Source organism: Gorilla gorilla, chromosome 20, assembly GCF_029281585.2.
Source record: "Gorilla gorilla gorilla isolate KB3781 chromosome 20, NHGRI_mGorGor1-v2.1_pri, whole genome shotgun sequence".
Lineage (NCBI taxonomy): Eukaryota > Metazoa > Chordata > Mammalia > Primates > Hominidae > Gorilla > Gorilla gorilla.
Genome location: NC_073244.2, coordinates 15,518,636 through 15,541,577, shown reverse-complemented (window position 1 = coordinate 15,541,577; position 22,942 = coordinate 15,518,636). Strand labels below are relative to the sequence as shown.

The 22,942-nt window shown below is 43.4% G+C and overlaps 1 protein-coding gene across 4 annotated transcripts in view; it reads left to right on the top strand.

Annotated features, from left to right (window-relative positions):
- Positions 1-242: 242 nt before the first annotated feature.
- Positions 243-22,942, top strand: part of ZNF560 (zinc finger protein 560) — a 53,360-nt gene continuing 30,660 nt past the window's right edge. For 2 of the 4 annotated variants that reach the window (XR_008674141.1, XM_055371696.1), the window contains exon 1: positions 721-797. The gene's annotated coding sequence lies outside the window, so the exon portion shown is untranslated. Of the gene's footprint in view, positions 389-421; positions 529-709; positions 798-22,942 lie in introns of those variants that run through there. The other 2 variants (XM_019014893.4, XM_019014894.3) reach the window with 2 other exon arrangements.

The window sequence follows — 22,942 nt, the reverse complement described above, 5'->3', positions numbered from 1 at the left end:
CGCCCGACGTTTCGCCTTCCTGGTCCATTCTGCCACCAAAGCCACCGGCTGGGTCTGGTCCCACCTCCAGCCCCGCCCCCGGGCATGGGCCCCGCCCACAGCCCCTCCCACAGCCCTGATTTAACCCCCATCTTTGTCTGTGGGCTCATTTCTCTCTTGCCCACCCAGGCACTGAGCCGACCCCTTGATACCTCCGCACCCACGCGGAGGGAAACTAGAATCCTGAAGAGTTTCATCCTGTCCAACTGCCCACACAACGAGCCACGCCCCTTCCAATGCCCCAAACGGAAGTGACGTTAGCGGCGCGCCAGTTCTCTCTTTTGGTCGCTGGCGCCTATTGCCTCAGAGCCACTTTTTCCTTTGTGTTGTCTGGTCGTTCACTACTTTGGTGAGGCTTGTGTGGACTAGTGGGTTGGGCGGTGTTTCGGGGGGTGGCAGAGGTCACAATCGACCCAGGGTAATCGAGGAACCTCCTTACAGAGGCCTGGACCACTCCACAGGAGTCCGCAGGAGTCGCGGAGCCATCGGGTGAGGCCACGTCGAAGAGGCCATTGGACCTTCGGTCCCCTAGAGGAGCCGGGTGGGAAGTGCAGTATGGGCGCGTCCGAGGGATGTTTTCAGCCGTGTGTTCCCGTCTTCAAAAGTGTCCAAGCGTTCTGAGGCCTTAAAAAATAAGTCTCCAAGGCAACGTTTGTGAATTGTGTTTCAGAGGGAAAAGAATTTTGCCGTTCGCGTTCGATTGACTCCGTCCCCAAGATCCTGTAGCCCCACGGACCTGGCGACTCCACCGTGTTCGGGTGAGCATTGGGAGAAAGTTGGTTTAAGGGGGCAGCTGCTTCCTTTTTTATGCAAACGAGTGTTTCATGTGAGATTTTGGCATTTCGCCTTTGTGAAACCTGTATATTTTTTATTGACACATTACGTTCCGGTAGAAAGGTGCTTTCTTAGTTGTCTAGGGTGTGCGTATTTCTGCATGTGCATATAAACGTTTGTAGACCGCGAGTCTTTCTACTAAAGAAACCTAAGAATACTCAGCCATTCTTTTCATCTGAAGTTCCTAGCTCTGTACGTCTCCAAAGAGCTTCATAACCAGGCTGCCTGGAAGAAAGGATGGAGGGTTTACACACTAATACTAGAATAATCGAATTTACCATTAACAGGATGACTGTACTAAGTGTATTTTTCCCGCATTTTTCTTTCGAAAAAACTTAAACCTATGGGTATGTTGACCATCCAGTACGACGAATAAATATTCATTGTAGCTGCACCTGTTTTTTAGCGTTTTGTGTATTCGCCGTCTCGTAAATAAATTTCACGGTGAACAGTTTGAGAGTCAATGGGAAATTCATTGCAGAGATGAAGCTCGACTTTTTTTTTTTTTTTTTTTTTGAGAAGGGGTCTAGCTCTGTCGCCCAGGCTGGAGTGCAGTGGCGCGATCTCGCCTCACTGCAACCTCTGCCTCCCGGGTTCAAGGGATTCTCCTGCCTCAGCTTCCCAAGTGGCTGTAATTACAGGGGCGTGCCACCATGCCCGGATAATTTTTTGTATTTTTAGTAGAGATAGGGTTTCACCGTGATAGCCAGGATGGTAAGCTCGACATTTAGTTAGTGGGTAATGCCTGACTCAATGATAAGAGTGTTGTTTTACTAAAACCGTAATACTATTTGCATCAATAAAATTAAAAATAATAATGTTATCTAATATTTACTATGTATAATAAATGAAAATTCTCCAAATTGTTCTAAAATATAACGGAATGTTTTTGGATCTGAGCTCTATTCAAGATTTTTTTTTTTTTTGAGAGTTTTTTTGAGGCAGGATGTTGCCTTGTTGCCCAGGCTGGAGTGCGGTGGCATGATATTGGCTCGCTGCAACCACCGCTTACCACGCCCAACTTTGTGTTTCTGTGTCTGGTTTATTTCACTTAACGTACTGTCCTCCAGTTCTATCTACGTTGTTGAAAATGACAGGATTTCATTCTATTTTTTTTTGAGACACAGTCTCGCTCTGTCGCCAGGCTGGAGTGCAGTGGTGCGATCTCGACTCACTGCAACCTCTGCCTCCCTGGTTCAAGCGATTCTCCTGCCTCAGCCTTTTGAGTAGCTGGGATTTCAGGCACGTGCCACCAAGCCCAGCTAATTTTTGTATTTATAGTAGAGATGGGGTTTCACCATGTTGGCCAGGATGGTCTTGATCTCCTGACCTCGTGATCTGCCTGCCTCAGCCTCCCAAAATGCTGAGATTACAGGCGTGAGCCACCGCGCCTGGCCAGGATCTCCTTTGTTGTCTTTTGTTTTTCTTGCCTTCCTCCCTGTACCCCCCACCCCCACCTTTCTTTTTTTCCCAAGTTCAGCTTTTTATTGAACACATTTCAGAAGAGGTTTAGTCAAAAAGACCAAAGCCAGGCCTGGTGCGGTGTCTCACGCCTACAAGCCCAGCACTTTGGGAGGCTGAGGCAGGTGGATCACGAGGTCAGTAGTTCTCTACCAACCTGGCCAAGATGGTGAATCCCTGTCTCTACTAAAAATACAAAATACAAAAATATATATATATTTGCGGGTTTTTTTTTGAGATTCGTTTTGTCGCCCAGGGTGGAGTGCAGTGTCACGATCCTGGCTCACTGCAGCCTTGAACTACTGGGCTCAAGTGATCCTCCCACCTCAACCTCAGAAAATGTTGGGATTACAAGCATGAGCCACCATCCCTTGCAGGACACCCAGAATATCTTGTTCCTCGGCAACGTTCCTACTAATTATTTTAGCATCCATGAGTAAGCTGCAGTAAATGAACTTCTTTATATGTAGTTAACATTTTTATAAGTGTATTACTAGGTTAAACCTTTAATATTGGACTTTAGGTCAGAGGACAAATATACATTTAATTTTGCTGGATATTATAAATTCCCATCCATAGGTCTTGTAACATTTGGCAGTTTCTGAATGGATGTATTGTAAAGTGTAAAAATTATTCTGGAAAGAAATAAGGAACAGACTTTAGTTTGTTTTTTGTTTGTTTTTTCTGTTTGTTTGTTTTACTGTTGCTACATCTGAAAATAGATTTCAGTTTTAACTGAAAGCCACTTGTTTTCAAAAAGAAAGTCAGTGTCTTATTCAGTTTCATCCTGAATAAGAATACTCAAATATATTTTCAGAAGTATAGTGTTCTTTCTCTCTTTTCTTTCTTTCCCTGCCCCTGACTTTTTGATACAGATTCTTGCTCTGTTGCCCAGGCTGGAGTGCAGTGGTGCCATCTCAATACACTGCACCCTCTGCCTCCTGGGTTCAAGCGATTCTCATGCCTCAGCCTCCCAAGTAGATGGGATTACAGGCATGCACCACCACGCCTGGCTAATTTTTGTATTTTTTTGTAGAGATGCGGTATCATCATGTTGGCCAGGCTGGTCTTGAACTCCTGGCCTCAAGTGATCTGCCCACCTTGGCCTCCCAAAGTGCTGGGATTGCAGCCGTGAGCTACTACTGTGGCTGGCCAGAAGTGTAGTGTTTTGGTTTATATTTTATGTGTGAGACATTTTGTATGAGTGTTGTTTAATTCTTGTGTTGTATATTGTTTCTTTTTTAAAAATAAATATCCTATTTATTCAGTGTATCACTCCAGCCTGTGGCCGTAATTTTGAATCCAGTTCTATCAGTCATCAAATTCTATAGTCCATTTACAAATTTGATAAGCATGCTGTGTCTTGTTTAATTGCCTTAGCTGAAACCTACGGTACAATTTTATTATTTTTTTTTATTTTTTGGTGATAGAGTCTTGCTCTGTTGCTCTGGCTAGAGTGCGGTGGTGCGACCTCGGCTTGCTCCAACCTCTGCCTATAGAAGAATGTATTTCCACACTCAGTCAATAGGCAAAATTCATTTCCTTGTAGTTACAGGACTTGTTGCTGGCTGTTGCTGGAGACTGCTCAGCTCCTAGAATCTACCTGCAGGTTTTTTGTTTGTTTGTTTGTTTCTTTTTTTTTGTTTTGTTTTGTTTTTTTTTGAGACAGAGTTTCACTCTTATTGCTGTCTGGAGTGGAATGGTGTGACCTTGGCTCACCACAACCTCTGCCTCCCAGATTCAAGTGATTCTTTGGCCTCAGCCTACTGAGTAGCTGGGATTACAGGCATTCGCCACCATGCCTGGCTAATTTTTTGTTTTGTTTTGTTTTGAGACGGAGTTTTGCTCTTGTCGCCCAGGCTGGAGTGCAGTGGCGTGATCTTGGCTCACTGCAACCTCTGCCTCCCGGGTTCAAGCAATTCTCCTGCCTCAGCTTCCCGAGTAGCTGGGATTACAGGCACCTGCCACCATCCCTGGCTAATTTTTTGTATTTTTAGTAGTGACAGGGTTTCGCCATGTTGGGTAGGCTGGTCTCGAACTCCTCACCTCAGGTGATCCACCCACGTTGGCCTCCCAAAGTGCTGGGATTACAGGGGTGAGCCCCTGCACCTGGCCTCCCTCCCATCTTTTAATGCAACATGACAAAGCTTAACATGTTCCATTAAAAGATAAATGCTTAAGGAATGCAGCCCTTTGTTCCGTAGCAGATATGATCGTGAATTTGGAGCTGAGATGGATAAATTGGTAACTGGCATGTTCACAGTTTTGCCTAGTCAGCATCCACATGTGCCTATCTATACACACTTTGCTTCTCTTATAATGGTTAAGTCTGCATTTCCACTTAACAAGATTGAAGGGAGAATTTCTCACCCCTAAGTGAGAATGTGCACAGCCCCTCATCACAGGCCATATTAATTTCTTTTTTTTTTTTTTTGTGAGATGGAGTCTCACTCTTTTGCCCAGGCTGGGAGTGGTGGTGTGATCTCAGCTCTCTGCAGCCTCCACCTCCCAGGTTCAAGTGATTCTCCTGCCTCAGCTTCCAAGTAGCTGGGATTACAGGTGCACACCACCACGCCCAGCTAATTTTTGTATTTTTAGTAGAGACAGTGTTTCATCATGTTGGCCAGGCTGGTCTGGAACTCCTGACCTCAGGTGATGGGCCCGCCTCAGCCTTCCAAAGTGCTGGGATTACAGGTGTGAGCCACCACGCCCGAAGCCATGTTAATTTCTACTGAAATTTAGTCATATTCTCCTTGAATATTCTGTTATCTGAAGACTAAATTAAAAATTTAACCTCTAGTAACTTATATACAAAATAGAAATAGAAAAGAGACAGAAGTGAATGATTGGTTTATGTAAATACATGCTTAGAAACTAACATGTATACATAACAATCAAAGAGAAAACCTGGGGCTGGGTGTGGTGGCTAACACCTGTAATCCCAGCACTTTGGGAGGCGGGTGGATCACTTGAGGTCAGGAGTTTGAGACCACCCTGGCCAACATGGTGAACCCCTGTCTCTACTGAAAATACAAAAATTAGTTGGGCGTGGTGGGCGCCTGTAATCCCAGCTACTTGGGAGGCTGAGGCAGGAGAACTGCTTGAATCTGGGAGGTGGAGGTTGCAGTGAGCTGAGATGGCACCACTGCACTCCTGCCTGGGCAACAGAGTGAGATTCCGTCTCAAAAAAGCAAAAACAGAAAACCTGCCAGACTACTGCAGTTGTTGTTTCTGTCATTGATCTTGAAGTTATAGTTGATATCCATGGTTTTACTTTTTCAGTGAACATTTTTTGTATTTTCCTTGCCCTCAGCCAGAAACTCAGCAGCTCTGGGTTCTGTACCTGATGGAGTGACTCAAACCTTCCTTCTGAAGGGATCTTGGGCCTCCATTTTCCTGCCCTTTTTCTACTGTAATTTTTTGTTAACCTTTCTAAGTGGTATGGAAGTGCTAGGAGGTTCTAGACATCATTCTTTTTGCCTCAGTTGTATAGCTGTACCCCAGTTTCCCTTTGGTAGTTGAGACTAATCCCTTCAGTTAATAGATTATTCCCTCTCACCTCCTTATTTTTCTTTTTCTTCTTGGTTTAATGGATATGAAACTTATAAGGACCAGATGTTAATCTCACTTTCCAGTGTATTGGGACCAAATAGTTGCCCCTGGGGAAGCATTCCCCATTATGGACTCAGATCTCCAAATTACAGTGCTCTACATTGCTGGGATTGGAAGCAAAATTTTTGTCTTAGAGCTAATTCTGCCTTCACCCATCAATTCCTGGGCCTGTTTGTTCTGACTGTGGTGAGATAGTAGTATCTAGTGATCTCTGATTCAGAGCATACACTGTGTCTTGTGAAACAGAATCCCATTCTTTCAGAGGTTGTCTCCCAGTTGGCCCTGTATCTGAATTTTCAGTAAGCTATTTCACCTTTCATTTAGACTAGCTGCTTCTGAGTGATGGGGTGTGTGATGAGACCAGCTGATGAGAGGGACATGTTCCCACTGTTGCACTTCCTTTGCAGTGAAATGGGTCCCTTGATGAAAGATGGTATTGTGTGAATGCTGTGACTGCAGTGAAAGCATTTTGTGAGTGCATGGATTATGCATTGTATAGGCAAAAGCCTAGTGGATTTGCCTCTCCCCTGTACAAATCTGCCTCTATACAAATCCTATATGGATTTGCCTCTCTACTAGTTAGGCTTCTGGTAAATCCATATCCAGAACACGAGTCTATTCCAGTGAAGATGAATCTTAGTCACCTTCATGATAGGAGTGGTCCAATGTAATCATCTTGCCACCAGCTGGCTCCCCTGGTTACTCTAGAAATTAATGCCCTTGGTTCAAGACTAACCTGGGCAACATGGTGAAATCCCATCTCTACAAAAACAAAAAATCAACCCCCCCACGAAAACCACCCAGATTAGCCAGGCTTGGTGATACATGCCTGTAGTCCTAGCTACTCAGGAGCATGAGGCAGAAAGATTGCTTGAGCCCAGGAGATTGAGGCTGCAGTGAGCTGTGATCATGCCACTGCACTCCAGCCTGGGTGACAGAGTGAGACCCTGTCCCCCTCCCCCCAAAAGAAAAAAAAGAAATTAATGCCCTTATATATTCAGTTTTGGTTTTTGCTTTTAGCAGATTAGGCACCTAGCAGTAGCATTAGCTGCATTAGCTTTGGTAAATGGAAGTCCATACTGTTGAGCCATAGTAGCCTTTATCCCTGTTTTTATGGCCATCTTATTCAAGGGCCTATGGAGCAAACATTGGGGTGGCAGGGGAAAGCAATTGACTTCTATATAGAGTATCATTTTGTCCACCTGATTATTAAAAGTCTCATTTTCAGTGGATTGCCTTTGCTGGCCATTTACATGGGACACAAATATCTTCACGGCCCATGTCCTTTAAAAGAGATCTATCCATACATGTTTTTCTAGACTTACCAGTCTTGTTCCATATACATCCTTGACCATTCAGTGAAACCATTAGCAACTGCTCATGGATCATTGTTTACATGTCCTTCTGGCCATGTCCTCCAGACCCAGAGGATAGTCAGATATACTACGAGAAGTTCTGCCACTGGGATGCTATTTTTATCTGAAAGATATTACAGTCTTTTGGTGTCATCGTTCAGCTGAGCTATTGTGTTTGTGCTCCCACTTTTGGGTCGTGCTAGCATATTGTGCAGACACAGCCGTAAACAGGACTTGTCTCAGATAGGCATAAGAAATAGCTCAGGAAGCCACAGGCATGGATTGAGGGAAATGAGACAGTGGGAATGGAGCTTGTGTTGAGTCTTTGCCATTTGCTCATGCAGTTTACTTGTACTCGCTGGAACTTCTAGAGCTCAATGTCTTCTGTGCCATTTCCATTTGATAACAGATTGCTGCTGCATTTTCCCCAAACTTGGAGTTTTGTGGGTCAGACAACCTCAAGTTCATGGTAGGAAGCTCAGGCCACTTGGTCACTTGATGTCCCATGTACAACTTCTGTGTTGAACCCAGTGGTAACTGTTTACTCAAAAGGAGACTAGTTTCCTGCAGAAGAGGGAATATATTTATTCTGAACTACTGCTATGATTTTCCTACTGGTGCTTGCTAGAGGCTTCCAGCAACATATTATTTATTATGGATACTTTGAGTATCATTGTATCTGGTGGATTATATTGACCAAGTGCTTAAAAATCTTGTACTGCAGTCTGAGCTTGGTGCACTGCAATCACTTGGTGTTCGCTCACTTGTAAGCATTATAACCATCTCTGTAGATGGGTTAAAGCACATTGAAATGTGGTATATGCTGTCTTAAGAATTTTTTTTTTTTTTTTTTTTGAGACGGAGTCTCGCTCTGTCGCCCAGGCTGGAGTGCACTGGCGCAATCTCGTTTCACTGCAACCTCTGCCTCCCAGGTCCAAGTGATTCTCCTGTCTCAGCCTCCTGAGTAGCTGGGACTACAGACATGTGCCACCACACCCAGCTAATTTTTTGTATTTTTAGTAGAGATGGGGTTTCACCATGTTAGCCAGGATAGTCTCAATCTCCTGACCTCATGATCTGCCAGCCTCAGCCTCCCAAAGTGCTGGGATTACAGGTGTGAGCCACCATGCCTGGCCAAGAATCTTATAGGTCTGCCAAGTGTTGCACCTAATTTTGGGGAGCACTAACTAGGAATGACACCTTGGAGGGGATATCTTGATATGGTCTAGACAACTGAACCCCCAAATCTTTGCTGATTGGATGGGGCATGGTGGCTCAGGCCTGTAACTCTTAACACTTTGGGAGGCCAAGGCAGGCAGATTGCTTGAGGCCAGGAGTTCGAAACCAGCCTGGCCAACATAGTGAGATCCCATCTCTACCAAAAAAGATTAAAAGAAAAAAAATTACCTGGCGTAGTAATGTGCACCTGTAGTCCCAGATGCTTGGGAGGCTGAGGTGGGAGGATCACTTGAGCCTAGAAGGTGGAGGTTGTGGTGAGCCATGATCACACCACTGCACTCCAGCCTGGGCAACAGAGCAAGACCCTGTCTCAAAAAAACAAAACAAAACCAACTTTGTTTATTTAGCTGGCTCTTGAATCTCCCATTCTCTACTTTGTAGCCTGTAAAGGTATCCAAACTATTTACTGTTTCCTGTTCATGGGATATCATATACAAAATATTTTCAATGTGATGGAGTGTTGCAATGTTTTGTGTAATAGCAAAACCTCTGAAGACTATTTTGGTGGAAAACAGGAGAATTGATATAAGTTATGATAGTCCCCCGTAATTCTCCAAAGTCGATGTGACTTCTACACAATCCTGAGTGGTGTGTTACCTAGGTCTGGTGATTGGGCGAGAGACTTTGAATCTCCCCTGTGGTGACACTTATCAGGTTTTTGGCCATTAGACTTGAGACTTCTTGTTACATAGATCAAGCAATATTCCAAGACTTACATTGGCAAACTATGGCTTATGGGACACACCTAATCTTCAACCTGTTTTTGTAAATTATAATTGGAACAGAACAACCATGTTCATTTGTTTATATATTTTCTGAGGCTTCTTTCATACTACAGGGACAGAGTTGAGTATTTGTAACAGAGACTGTGTGGCCCACAAAGTATAACATTTACTATATGTCACATTATAACAAGATTTATTAATCCCTGTTGTAGTAGGGTTCTTATCTGTTTCATGCTAGGGATGAAATGTGATCAGTTTGCTAACACCAATAATCTCTGCAGGCCAAAGCGTTCCAATTACTGGTACATTCAGTATGCCCTTGACATTCGATGTAGCCTCATTGTCTTTGATAGTTAAGTGCTACCCACTTGGTTTTTGGCACTCAAGGTTCTCATCATCCCCATTGAAACAGGGAACTCATCTTAATGATTGTTATCTCCTATAGTCTTAACAAATGTTTAAAGGAGAATAAACAGAACTTTTCAAGAATGGAAGTATTCCCTTCAGTTATCTATTTCTGAATGCCTTTGTGAAGAGGGTGTCTTCTGGACCCTTAATGTAGGTTGAAGAAGGGAAGCTGTGCAGATCACATGTGATAAATTCAGTGCAACCTTCCTATGTGTCTAGGATTCCCTCCTTTACATTAGCCAGGGAAGCTCTTACATATTAACTCTGTTAACTAGGTCATGAGTACAAGTTTCAATCATCCAACCAGTTTAGCTATTAGAATCATGCCATGGTCCATTAGCTAATATGTAAAACTCAAAATGTCTAGTAAGTGCCTGTATTAGGCTATTCTCACATTGCTATAAAGAAATACAAGAGACTGGCCGGGTGCAGTGGCTCACACCTGTAATCCCAGCACTTTGGGAGGCCGAGGTGGGCAGATTGAGGTCAGGAGATTGAGACCATCCTGGCTAACACAGTGAAACCCTGTCTCTACTGAAAATACAAAAAAATTAGCCGGGTGTGGTGGCAGCTGCCTGTAGTCCTAGCTACTCAGAAGGCTGAGGCAGGAGAATGGTGTGAACCCGGGAGGCGGAGCTTGCGGTGAGCTGAGGTCACGCCACTGCACTCCAGCCTGGGCGACATGTCTCAAAAAAAAAAAAAATACATGAGACTGGGTAATTTATAAAGAAGTTCCCGGCCGCCCAACTGTCTGGGAAGTGAAGAGCACCTCTGCCTGGCCGCCGCCCTGTCTGACAAGTGATGAGCACCTCTGCCCGGCAGCCCCACTGTCTGGAAAGTGAGGAGCGTCTCTGCTCAGCTGCCTACCATCTGGGAAGTGAGGAGTGCCTCTGCTCAGCCGCCACACTGTCTGGGAAGTGAGGAGCACCTCTGCCTGGCTGCCGCCCTGTCTGGGAAGTGAGTAGCGCCTCTGCCTGGCCACCACCCTGTCTGGGAAGTGAGGAGTGACTCTGTCTGGCCACTGCCGTGTCTAGGAAGTGAGGAGTGCCTCTAACCGGCTGCCACACTGTCTGGGAAGTGAGGAGCACCTCTGCCTGGCCGCCCCACTGTCTGGGAAGTGAGGAGCACCTCTGTCGAGCCACTGTGCAAGCCTCCAAGTGTGAAGTGACAGCCTTGTGTGTGATCTTTCTGCCCTGTCCAAGTTTGCATTTTCAACATTAAAGTTTATTTTTTAATTAAAAGTTTTAAATTGCAGAATAAAAAAAGTTTAATTGGCTCACAGTTCTGCAGGCTGTACAGGAAGCATAGTGACTTCTGCATCTGGGGAGGCCTCTAGAAGCTTCCAGTCATGGCAGAAGGTGAAGCAGGAGTAGGTACATCTTATATGGCAGGAGCCAGGAGCAAGGGAGAATGAGGGGGAGGTGCTGTACACTTTTAAATGACCAGTTCATGAGGACAGTATCAAAGGAGATGGTGCTAAACCATTCATGAGAAATCTGCCCCCATGATCCAATCATCTCCCACCAGACCTCACCTCCAACACTGGGGACTACAGTTCCACATGAGATTTGGTGGGGACACAGATCCAAACCATATCAGTGCTTCATATCAATGAATTTGGGCCTATCTAATGTTACATTTTAACCTTCTTGATCTAATACCCTTAGAATCCATCCCATACATGTTCCCTGGGTTTCTTGTGATACGTTATCAGAGTTGGAATTTTTTTGTTGTGTGAGCTTTTTTCTCTTGCATTATGTTGTATATCTTTGCCCCTGGATTTTGGAAGAATTAGGACTCTAGTGATAAAAATAAGTGATAATGGTGTGGATCTTGAGGAGAATATATATTACCTTCCAAGGTATCTGGACCAAATGAGATTGTCACAAAAATTTCAAGCAGAAGGCTTTCTCCTCAGAAACCAAAGGGTAAGCTATATCCCTGGTAAGGGAGGCTCAAAGTGTCTTAGGCTGTGTTAGTCTCTTTATTGTTGCTATGACATAATACCTGAGTAATTTATAAAGAAAAGAGGTTTCTTTGGCTCAGGATTCTGCTGGTTGGAAAGTCTAAGAGCATGGCCCCAGCATCTGCTCTACTTCTGATGAGGCTCACGTGTTGCAGCAAAACATGGTAGAGAGGCAGAAGAGGAAGCAGGCTTGTGCAAAAGGGGCCAAACACAAACAGCAGCCTTGCTTTATAACAATTAGCTCCTGTGGGAACTAATTCAGTCCTGTGTGAGCTAAAATTCACTTCTGCCTGACAACATTAATCTTTTTTTTTTTTTTTAGAATTTTATTTTATTTAATTTATTTATTTTTTTTAATTGATCATTCTTGGGTGTTTCTCGCAGAGGGGGATTTGGCAGGGTCATAGGACAATAGTAGAGGGAAGGTCAGCAGATAAACAAGTGAACAAAGGTCTCTGGTTTTCCTAGGCAGAGGACCCTGGGGCCTTCCGCAGTGTTTGTGTCCCTGGGTACTTGAGATTAGGGAGTGGTGATGACTCTCAACGAGCATGCTGCCTTCAAGCATCTGTTTAACAAAGCACATCTTGCACCGCCCTTAAACCATTTAACCCTGAGTGGACACAGCACATGTTTCAGAGAGCACCGGGTTGGGGGTAAGGTCATAGATCAACAGCATCCCAAGGCAGAAGAATTTTTCTTAGTACAGAACAAAATGGAGTCTCCTATGTCCACCTCCTTCTACACAGACACAGCAACAATCTGATTTCTCTATCTTTTCCCCACATTTCCCCCTTTTCTATTTGACAAAACCGCCATCGTCATCATGGCCCGTTCTCAATGAGCTTTTGGGTACACCTCCCAGACGGGGTGGCGGCCGGGCAGAGGGGCTCCTCACCTCCCAGAAGGGGCAGCCGGGCAGAGGCGCCCCCCACCTCCCAGATGGGGCAGCGGCTGGGCGGAGGTGACCCCCGCCTCCCTCCCTGATGGGGCGGCTGGCCAGGCGGGGGCTGCCCCCCACCTCCCTCCCGGACAGGGTGGCTGGCCAGGCGGGGGCTGCCCCCCACCTCCCTCCCGGACCGGGCGACTGGCCGGGCGGGGGCTGCCCCCCACCTCCCTCCCAGACGGGGCGGCTGGCCGGGCGGGGGCTGCCCCGTACCTCCCTCCTGGACGGGGCGGCTGGCCGGGTGGGGGCTGCCCGCCACCTCCCGGATGGGGCAGCTGCCGGGCGGAGACGCTCCTCAGTTCTCAGACGGGGCAGCTGCTGGACGGAGGGGCTCCTCACTTCTCAGATGGGGCGGCCAGGCAGAGACGCTCCTCACCTCCCAGACAGGATGGCAGCCGGGAAGAGGCGCTCCTCACTTCCCAGACTGGGCAGCCGGGCAGAGGGGCTTCTCACATCCCAGATGATGGGCGGCCAGGCAGAGACGCTCCTCACTTTTCAGACAGGGTGGCGGCCGGGCAGAGGCTGCAATCTCGGCACTTTGGGAGGCCAAGGCAGGCGGCTGGGAGGTGGAGGTTGTAGCGAGCCGAGATCACGCTGCTCCTGGGCAACATTGAGCACTGAGTGAACAAGACTCCATCTGCAATCCCGGCACCTCGGGAGGCTGAGGCTGGCAGATCACTCACGGTTAGGAGCTGGAGACCAGCCCGGCCAACACAGAGAAACCCCATCTCCACCAAAAAAATATGAAAACCAGTCAGGCGTGGCGGCACGCGCCCGCAATCGCAGGCACTCGGCAGGCTGAGGCAGGAGAACCAGGCAGGGAGGTTGCAGTGAGCAGAGATGGCAGCAGTACAGTCCAGCTTCGGCTCGGCATCAGAGGGAGACCGTGGAAAGAGAGGGAGAGGGAGACCGTGGGGAGAGGGAGAGGGAGAGGGAGACCGTGGGGAGAGGGAGAGGGAGAGGGAGCATTAATCTATTTGTGTGAGATCTACCCCCATGACCCAAACATCTCATTAGGCCCCTCCTTCCAGTGCTGTGATATTGAGGACCAAGCCTCAACAGGAGTTGTGATGGGGACAGACCACATCCAAATCATAGCGGGGTTTAAGATCATGTCTTTCATCTGGATCCAACCAAATGTCTTCATTCCAGGTTCCATATTGTCATTCTTCCCTGAATACATTGTACATTTTAAAAAATTCATATTTTCTTGATGCCTCAGCATTCTAACAAACAGGCTGTGAGCTCCCTGCTCAAGTGACCAGATGTACAAGGATGATAAGGTACTTATGCTACAAGTTCTTCTGTTGGCCCTCCCCTGACCATGACCTAGTAACATTCAAATGCACCAATGAAATCTAATGCCTTTTGCTTTAGTACTATACCCCAATCCCCAGTAAAGGCAGTTGCCCTCAAGGGAGGCTTCTCTCTCAGCTCCCTACATGCTTGTCAGAGCCTCCTGCTTTGGTCCTCCTCCAGCATGGACCCCTGCATGGCGTGGCATGCCTCCCTCTCTAGGATCTATGAGTGTAATAAATCTAATATCATGAGCCTCTCCAAGTGTAATTGCAAGAGTGTGTTGGAGGGATCCTGAAACATCCCACAAAAGTGACTTAGTGCCCCATTTACAACACAGTTGGTAAAAAGGGTGAAGATCACTTTGAACTGGGGTGGAAAGTCTCTTGTGAGTGCGCTTTGACCTTTCGTGGCTTGCTGATTGGCCATATAAGTAAAATGCTTATTCCTTTAGAAATGCTTGTTCCTAGGTGCTGAGAAGAACTAGCACTCAAAGAATTTTCTCAGCAAGGCAATTTTACTTTCTGCAGAAAGGGTGCTCCTCGCAGATGGAACAGTGGCGAGATGACACATGAACAAAGGAGGGAAGCAATTTTTATCCCTTATGGAGCTTGTCCCCGCTACTGTGTCCTGTCTTCATTGGCTGGAGGGGGACCACACAATCTAAGCTAAACCTGACTGGCTAATAACTTAAAACTTTCCTAAATAGGTAAAGGCAAGGGAAAACAAAGGAAAAGAGGAAGTTGCTTACGAAAAGACTTAGAGAAGTAATAACATTTCCAAATAAGGAAGGGGCATAAGCTGTGAGCTGGGACATGGCTGAGCATGTCTAGAATAAATATCTTGGTTAAAGTACAAGGACATAGAATGTACTCATTCCCTTACATCTAACAGCTGCATAGGATAGGGCTTAACAAAGAGTTATTAGCACAAAGCAAGGAGGCTTGAAGGAAGTTAGTCTTTAAAAGAAACTATTATTTCTTTTTTTTTCTTTTCTTCTTTTTTTTTTTTGAGACAGAGTCTCACTCTTGTTACCCAGGCTAGAGTGCAGTGGCATGATCTTGGCTCACTGCAACCTCCACCTCCTGGGTTCAAGTGATTCTCCTGCCTCAGTCTCCCAAGTGTCTGAGATTACAGGCACCTGCCACCACGCTTGGCTCATTTTTGTTTATTTGCTAGAGACAGGGTTTTGCCATGTTGGCCAGGCTGGTTTCAAACTCCTAACCTCAGGTGATCCACCTGCCTCAGCCTCCGAAAGTGCTGGGATTACAGGTGTGAGCCACTGTGCCCAGCCTAAAAGAAAATATTATTTCTAACACTTATGATTTATTCTTTAACAAGAAGGGAAACTTTGAAGAGGAACTTTTTTACTTTCCACCCTGTACCATTTGGGAAGGCTGCCTGTCTTGTTGGAGTTTATGTGTATTGCTGTGTCATGCTTTGTGTTGTCCCTTCCAAGTGTTGGCCAAGAGTCTTTGTCATAAAGTTTGGACCCTGTGCTAGTCCCCGTAATGCACCCCAGGATACTGCTTACCAGCCATGATCCCAGGAAGAGGGGTAATTATCCTGTTCTTCTCCAGGATCTGGAGTCATTTGTTCATGTGAATTGGGCATTTCTTAGTGCACATACAAGTGACTGTGATTTGAAGAAGGGATGCTGGCAATAGAATTGGGCTCCTCTTTTGTATATTTGCACCAGCTACACCTTGCTAGGTGCCTCCTATATTGCGATGCTACTCTGGTTTGGTGCTGATGCTGCCTGCCCCTGCCAGCTCCATGGGTTATGGCAGATGCCTTTCATGGAGAATGGTAGCTCAATGTTTTTTAAAAAGATGAATGGAAGGAGTACTTGATCCCTCTCCCCCTAAGATACTTGAGCATGTTTCTCAACTTATTTGAGGTTACAAATCTTTTGGGGCTGGGCATGGTGGCTCATGCCTCTAATCCCAGTACTTTGGGAGATAGAAGCGGGAGGATCACTTGAGGCCAGGAGTTCAAGACCAGTGTGGCCAAACCCTGTCTCTACTAAAAATACAAAATTAGCTGGGTGTGGCAGTGCACGCCTGTCATCCCAGCTACTAGGGAGGCTGAGGCATGAGAATCAATTGAACCCAGGAGGTGGAGGTTGCAGTGAGCTGAGATCACACCATTGCACTCCAGCCTGGGTGACAGAGTGAGACTCTGTCTCAAAAAAAAAAAAAAATCTTTTGGTTAATGTTCTTCAGCACTTTTTTTTTTTTTTTTCTTGAGATGTAGTCTTGCTCTGTCGTCCAGGCTGGAGTGCAGTGGTGTGATCTCATCCTTTTTCTGCATCTGTTGACAAGATCATATGATTCTTATACTTAATTCTGTTAATGTGGTTCTAATCACATTGATTTGCATATGTTGAACCATCCATGCATTCCAGGGATAAATCCTACTTGATCATTATGAATGATAATTTTAATGTGCTGTTGAATTCAGCTTGCTAGTATTTTGTTGAGGATTTTTGCATCTGTATACTTAGAGATATTGGCCTGTAAGTTTCTCTTTGTAGCATCCTTCTTCAGTTTTTTGGAATAATTTCAGAAGGATTAGTTTAGATATTCTTAGATGTCTTATATAATTCAGCCATGAAGCAGTCAAGTCCTAGGTGTGTGTTTGATGGGAGATTTTTAGTTAGTGATTTGGTCTCCTTCTTCATTATTGGTCTGTTCAGATTTTCTCCTTTTTAGTATTTAGTGTTTGGTAGGTTGTGTGTGTCTAGAAATTTGTACATCTCTGCTAGGTTACCCAGTTTGTTGGCATGTAATTTTTCCAAGTAGTCTTTTATGATCCTTTGTATTTCTGTAGTTAACAGTTGTAATGTTTCCTCTTTCATATCTGATTTTATTTGAGTGTTCTTTTTAATTTTTTCTTTCATTTTGAGAAAGGGTCTTGCTCTTGCCTGTGCTGAAGTGCAGTGCTGCAGTCATGGCTCAATGCAGCCTTGACTTCCTGGTCTCAAGTGATCCTCCTGAGTAGCTAGGACTACAGGTTTGTGCTACCATGCCTGGCTTCCTTCCTTTCTTTCTTCCTTCTCCCCCTCCCCCCCTTCCTTATTTTTATTATACTTTAAGTTCTAAGGTACATGTGTACAATGTGCAGGTTTGTTACATATATATACATGTGCCATGTTGGTTTGCTGCACCCATTAACTCGCCATTTACATTAGGTATTTCTCCTAATGCTATCCCTCCCCCATCCCCCCACCCCACAACAGGCCCTGGTGTGTGATATTCCCCACCCTGTGTTCAAGTGTTCTCATTGTTCAGTTCTCACCTATGAGTGAGAACGTGCTGTGTTTGGTTTTTTGTCCTTGTGATAGTTTGCTCAGAATGATAGTTTCCAGCTTCATCCATGTCCCTACAAAGGACATGAACTCATCCTTTTTTATGGCTGCATAGTATTCCATGGTGTATATGTGCCACATTTTCTTAATCCAGTCTATCATTGATTGACATTTGGGTTGGTTCCAAGTGTTTGCTATTGTGAATAGTGCCGCAGTAAACACACATGTGCATGTGTCTTTATAGTAGCATGATTTATAATTCTTTGGGTATATACCCAGTAATGGGATGGCTGGGCCAAATGGTGTTTCTAGTTCTAGATCCTTGAGGAATCGCCACACTGTCTTCCACAATGGTTGAACTAGTTTACACTCCCACCAACAGTGTAGAAGCATTCCTATTTCTCCACATCCTCTCCAGCACCTGTTGTTTCCTGACTTTTTAATGATCGCCATTCTAACTGGTGTGAGATGGTATCTTATTGTGGTTTTGATTTGCATTTCTTTGATGACCAGTGATGATGAGCATTTTTTCATGTGTCTGTTGGCTGCATACATATCTTCTTTTGAAAAGTGTCTGTTCATGTCCTTTGCCCACTTTTTTATGGGGTGGTTTGATTTTTTTCTTGTAAATTTGTTTAAGTTCTTTGTAGATTCTGGATATTAGCCCTTTGTCAGATTTGTGGATTACAAAAATTTTCTCCCATTCTGTAGGTTGCCTGTTCACTCTGATGGCAGTTTCTTTTGCTGTGCAGAAGCTGTTTAGTTTAATTAGATCCCATTTGTCAATTTTGGCTTTTGTTGCCATTGCTTTTGGTGTTTTAGACATGAAGTCCTTGCCCATGCCTGTGTCCTGAATGGCATTGCCTAGGTTTTCTTCTAGGATTTTTATGGTTTTAGGTCTAACATTTAAGTCTTTAATCCATCTTGAATTAATTTTTGTATAAGGTATAGGGAAGGGAGCCAGTTTCAGCTTTCTACATATGGCTAGCCAGTTTTCCCAGCACCATTTATTAAATAGGGAATCCTTTTCCCATTTCTTGTTTTTGTCTGGTTTGTCAAAGATCAGATGGTGTAGATATGTGGTGTTATTTCTGAGGCCTTTTTTTTTTTTTTGAGATAATCTCTGGCTGTATTGCCCAGGTGGAATGCAGTGGCATGATCTCAGCTCACTGCAGCCTCTCTCTCCTGGGCTCAAGCTATCCTCCTACCTCAGCCTCCTGAATAGCTGGGACTACAGGCATGCACCACCACACCCAACTAATTTTTGTATTTTTTGTAGAGAGGGTTTTACTGTGTTGCCTAGGCTGGTCTCGAACTCCTGAGCTCAAGCAATCTTCCCACCTTGGCCTCCCAAAATGCTGAGATTACAGGTGTGAGCCACCATGCCCAGTCCCAGCTATTTTTGAAAGCATTTTTTGTACAGATGAGGACCTTGCTATGTTGCTCAGGCTGGCCTTGAACTCCTGGGCTCAATTGATCCTTTTACCTCAGCCTCCCAAAGTGCTGCGATTACAGTTGTGAACCACTGTGCCCAGCTTTTTTTTTTTTCTTCACCCCTTGATCTATCTAAAGGTTTGTTCATCTTTTCAGAAAACTTTTAGTTTCCTTTATCTTTTGTGTTTTTTTTTAGTTTCATTTATTTCAGTTCTGGTCTTTATTATTTCCTTCCTTCTACTAACTTTCAGCTTACTTGTTGTTGTTCTTCTAAGTCCTCAAGGTGCAGTGTTAGGGTGTTTACTTGTGATTTTCTTTTTTCATATAGGCATTTATTGCTATTAACTGCCCTCTTAAATCCTTTGCTTGTTCAGGTGTGTGTTACTTCATTTCCACTTATTTCTGAATTTTCTAATTTTCTTCCTATTGTTGATTTCTATTTTCTTACAGCTGTAGTCAGAAAAGATGTTTGATATGATTTTAAGCTTCTTAAATTTGTTAAGACTTGCTTTGTTGTTGTTGTTGTTGTTTTGTGGCCTAATATATGATCTATCTTGGATAATGTTCTGTGTGCACTTGAGAAGAATGTGTATTTTGCTGCTGTTGGATGGAATGTTCTGTGTATGTTGTTAGATTGTTTTGGTCTAAAGTGTAGTTCTAGTCTCATGTTTCTTTGTTGATTTTCTGTCTGAATGATCTGTCTGTTGTTCAAAGTAGGGTATTAAAGTCTCCCATTATTTTATTGCAATCTATCTCTGTCTTCAGATCTATTATTAATTTGCTTTATATATTTATGTGCTCTGTTGTTGTTGGCATATGTAGTCATCCTTTGGAATCTGTGGGGGATTTGTTTCAGGATAACCCCCCTTCCTATAACCCCTCCCCCACCTGTGGATACCAAAATTTAGGCATGTTCAAGTCTCTTATAAAATGATGTTGTATTTGTTTGAAAATCATGCACATCCTCTCATGTACTTTAAAATATCTTTAGATTACTGTAATACTTAAAGTAAATGCTATGTAAATAGTTGTTTTGCTGTATTATTTGGGGAATAATGAGCAGGGAAAATATGTGCACATATATAATAAAGTTGGACCCATGCATTTTTTTTTCTGGATATTTTCAATCCATGGCAGGTTGAATCTACCCTAATAAGTGGAGATGTGGTACTCATGAATTCAGATGGCCAATTGTATATTTATAATTATTCTATCTTATTGATTGGTAGATCCCTTTATTATCATATAACGACCTTTGTGTCCTGTTACAGTTTTTGACTTAAAGTTCACTTTGTCTGATATAAGTAATACTTAACCTAGCTGTCTTTTGGTTTCTATCTGTGTGGAGTGTTTTTTCCCCTGCCCTTTTGTTTTTAATTTATGTATGTCCTTAAGGATGAAGTGAGTCTCTTGTAAACAACATATCATTTGTGTCTTTGTTTGTTTTTTTAATCCACTTGGCCATTCTGTCTTTGAATTGGAGAATTTAGTGTGTGTACATTCAGAGTAATCATTGTAGGTAGGTACCTACTACTGCCATTTTGTTAATAGTTTTCTTTCTTTCTTTTTTTTTTTTTTTTCCATTTTGGAAAAAAAAAAAGCCCAGGCTGGAGTATAGTGGCATGATCTTGGCTCACTGCAACCTTCATCTGCTGGGTTCAAGCGATTCTCCTGCCCATTCAAGCGATTCTCCTGCCTCAGCCTCCTGAATAGCTGGGATTACAGGTGCCCGCCACCATGCCTGGCTAATTTTTGTATTTTTAGTAGAGGCAAGGTTTCACCGTGTTGGCTATGGCTAGTCTTGAACTTCTGGCCTCAAGTGATCCACCTGCCTCCACCTCCCAAAGTGCAGGGATTAGTGGCATGAGCCACTGCACCTGGCTCGTTAAGTTTTCTGGGTTTTTTTTTTATATTCTTTGTTTGTTTCTTCCTTTGTCTATTTTTGTGATTAATAATTTTCTCTAGTGGTGTACTTTTGATTCTTTAATTTTTATCTTCTGTGTGTTGGCTATACATTTTTGCTTTGTGGTTACCATAAGACTTATATGAAACATCTTATAGCAGGATATTTTAAGCCGATAACTGTGATCACATAAAATAACTATACTTTAACTCAACCTCTCCTCATTTTATTTTTCTGATATTGTAATTTACATATTTTTATATTGTATATCCCTTAACAAATTATTTTAGCTCTTACTGTTTCTAATACTTTTATCTCTTAACCTTCATAGTAAGGATATAATTCATTTATAAACTGCCATTACAGTGTTTGAGTATTGTGAATTTAGCTACGTGCTTATTTTTACCTGAGTTTTGTGCTTTGTTTTCTTGTTACTAATTAGTGTCCTTTTTTTAAGCTTGAGAACTCCCTTTAGCATTTCTTATTAGGTCTGGTGTCGATGAACTACCTCTGCTTTTGTTTTTCTTTGAAAATCTTCATCTCTTTTTCATTCCTGAAGGACAGCTTTGCTGGGTGTGGTATTCTTTGTGAGCAGTTTTTTCGTTTGTTTGTTTGTTTTTCCTGACAGCAGTTTATATATGTCATCCCATTCTCTCCTTGCCTGTAAGGTCTTTGGTGACAGGTCTGCTCATAACCTTACTGGAACTCGTTCATATGTGATTTGCATCTTTTTTTCATGCTGCTTCCAAGATCTTCACTTTGCTTTTCATTTTTGACTGTTTGATTATATCTTAGGGTAGCCTTGTTTGGATTGAATGTGATTGGAGATGTTTGCCCTTCCTGAGTATGGATATTTATATATTTTCCTCAGTGTGGAAACGTTGTTATTGTTTCTTTAAGTATGTGTTCTCTTTGTTTCTTTCTTGTCTTCTTGTACTCCTGTAACTCAAAAATTTGCTCTTTTGATGATGTCCCTTGAATCTTGTAATTTTTCTTCATTTTTGTTTTTTCTCCTTTATGTATTTCTAAATAGTCTGTTTTCAAGTTCAAAGATTTTTTTCTTTTCCTTCTCTACTGTTGATGATCTCAATTGCGTTTTTCATTTGATTTGTAAGAACCATAAAGAAAGGAAGGAATAAAAATACAAGCAGAAATTTTAGGAAAAAGAGAACTCATGAATAATAATAAAAGGTGATTTTCTGAGAAGACCCATCAAATAGTCAATATAGGGGGCAGAGTCTGATTTGTGATTGCTGCTCTGCATGTTTTTTGTCCTCTTGCAGGAGCAGTGGGCAGAACTCTGAACACTAACTTCAGTGTTTCTACTTGGAACCCTGTTGAAGCAACCAGAGTTGGAAATGAGTTCTGACTTGTTTGTAAAGGATGACATTCTTGTTCTAATTCTTTATAGTCAAAAGTAGAATAGCACATTTTAAGTAAGCCAGGTATCAATTCCTAGAGTCCTTTATATGGCAGTCATTATGGGGGAGTAACAACAACCACAGAGGATTAGACTTAGGGACAAACTTGACTGCATTCAAGTCCTGGTTCATCACTTCCTAAGTAGATGATATTAGAAGAGTCATTTGTGTTTTCTGAATTTAGATTTTTTTCAGCACTAAATAGGGATATTGTTCAGATAAGTGAGCATATATATATATGTATATATGTATATGCACATATATGTGTATATATATGTAATGTCTAACATATAACAGTCCCTAGTAAATGGCAGTTGGTGTTATTAATACTCATTTTATACAGAACATATACTATTTCTAGTGGGTTTCACACATATCACCAGCAGTAAAGATTTAATATATGATATTTGATGACTGATAAGTAACGCTTGTTGATTAATGATTGATGTCTACATGAGTCCGGATACTCTATATAAAGAGGAATAGATTGCCAGTTATCCACTTAGATTTATAAGCTACCCTGACATGTCCTTGGAATCACAAAAAACTGTGTCCAGACATATTTCACTGTCAGCCTCACAGGATAGAAGTCATGGATTTGCCCTATGGTAAGTTTTTCCAAAAATCCGCTTTAGGTAACCATATTAGTCTGTTCTCACTGCTATGAAAAAATACATAAGACTGGATAATTATAAAGAAAAGAGGTTTAATTAACTCACAGTTCCACATGACTGGGGAGGCCTCAGGAAACTTACATCAATGGCAGAAGGCACCTCTTCACAGAGTGGCATCAATGGCAGAAGACACCTCTTCACAGGGTGGCAGCAGAGAGAATGGGTGCAGGCCGGGGAAATGCCACATACTTATAAAACCATCAGATTGGCCGGGCGCGGTGGCTCACATCTGTAATCCCAGCACTATGGGAGGCCGAGGCGGGTGGATCACAATGTCAGGAGTTCGAGACCAGCCTGACCAACATGGTGAAACCCTGTCTCT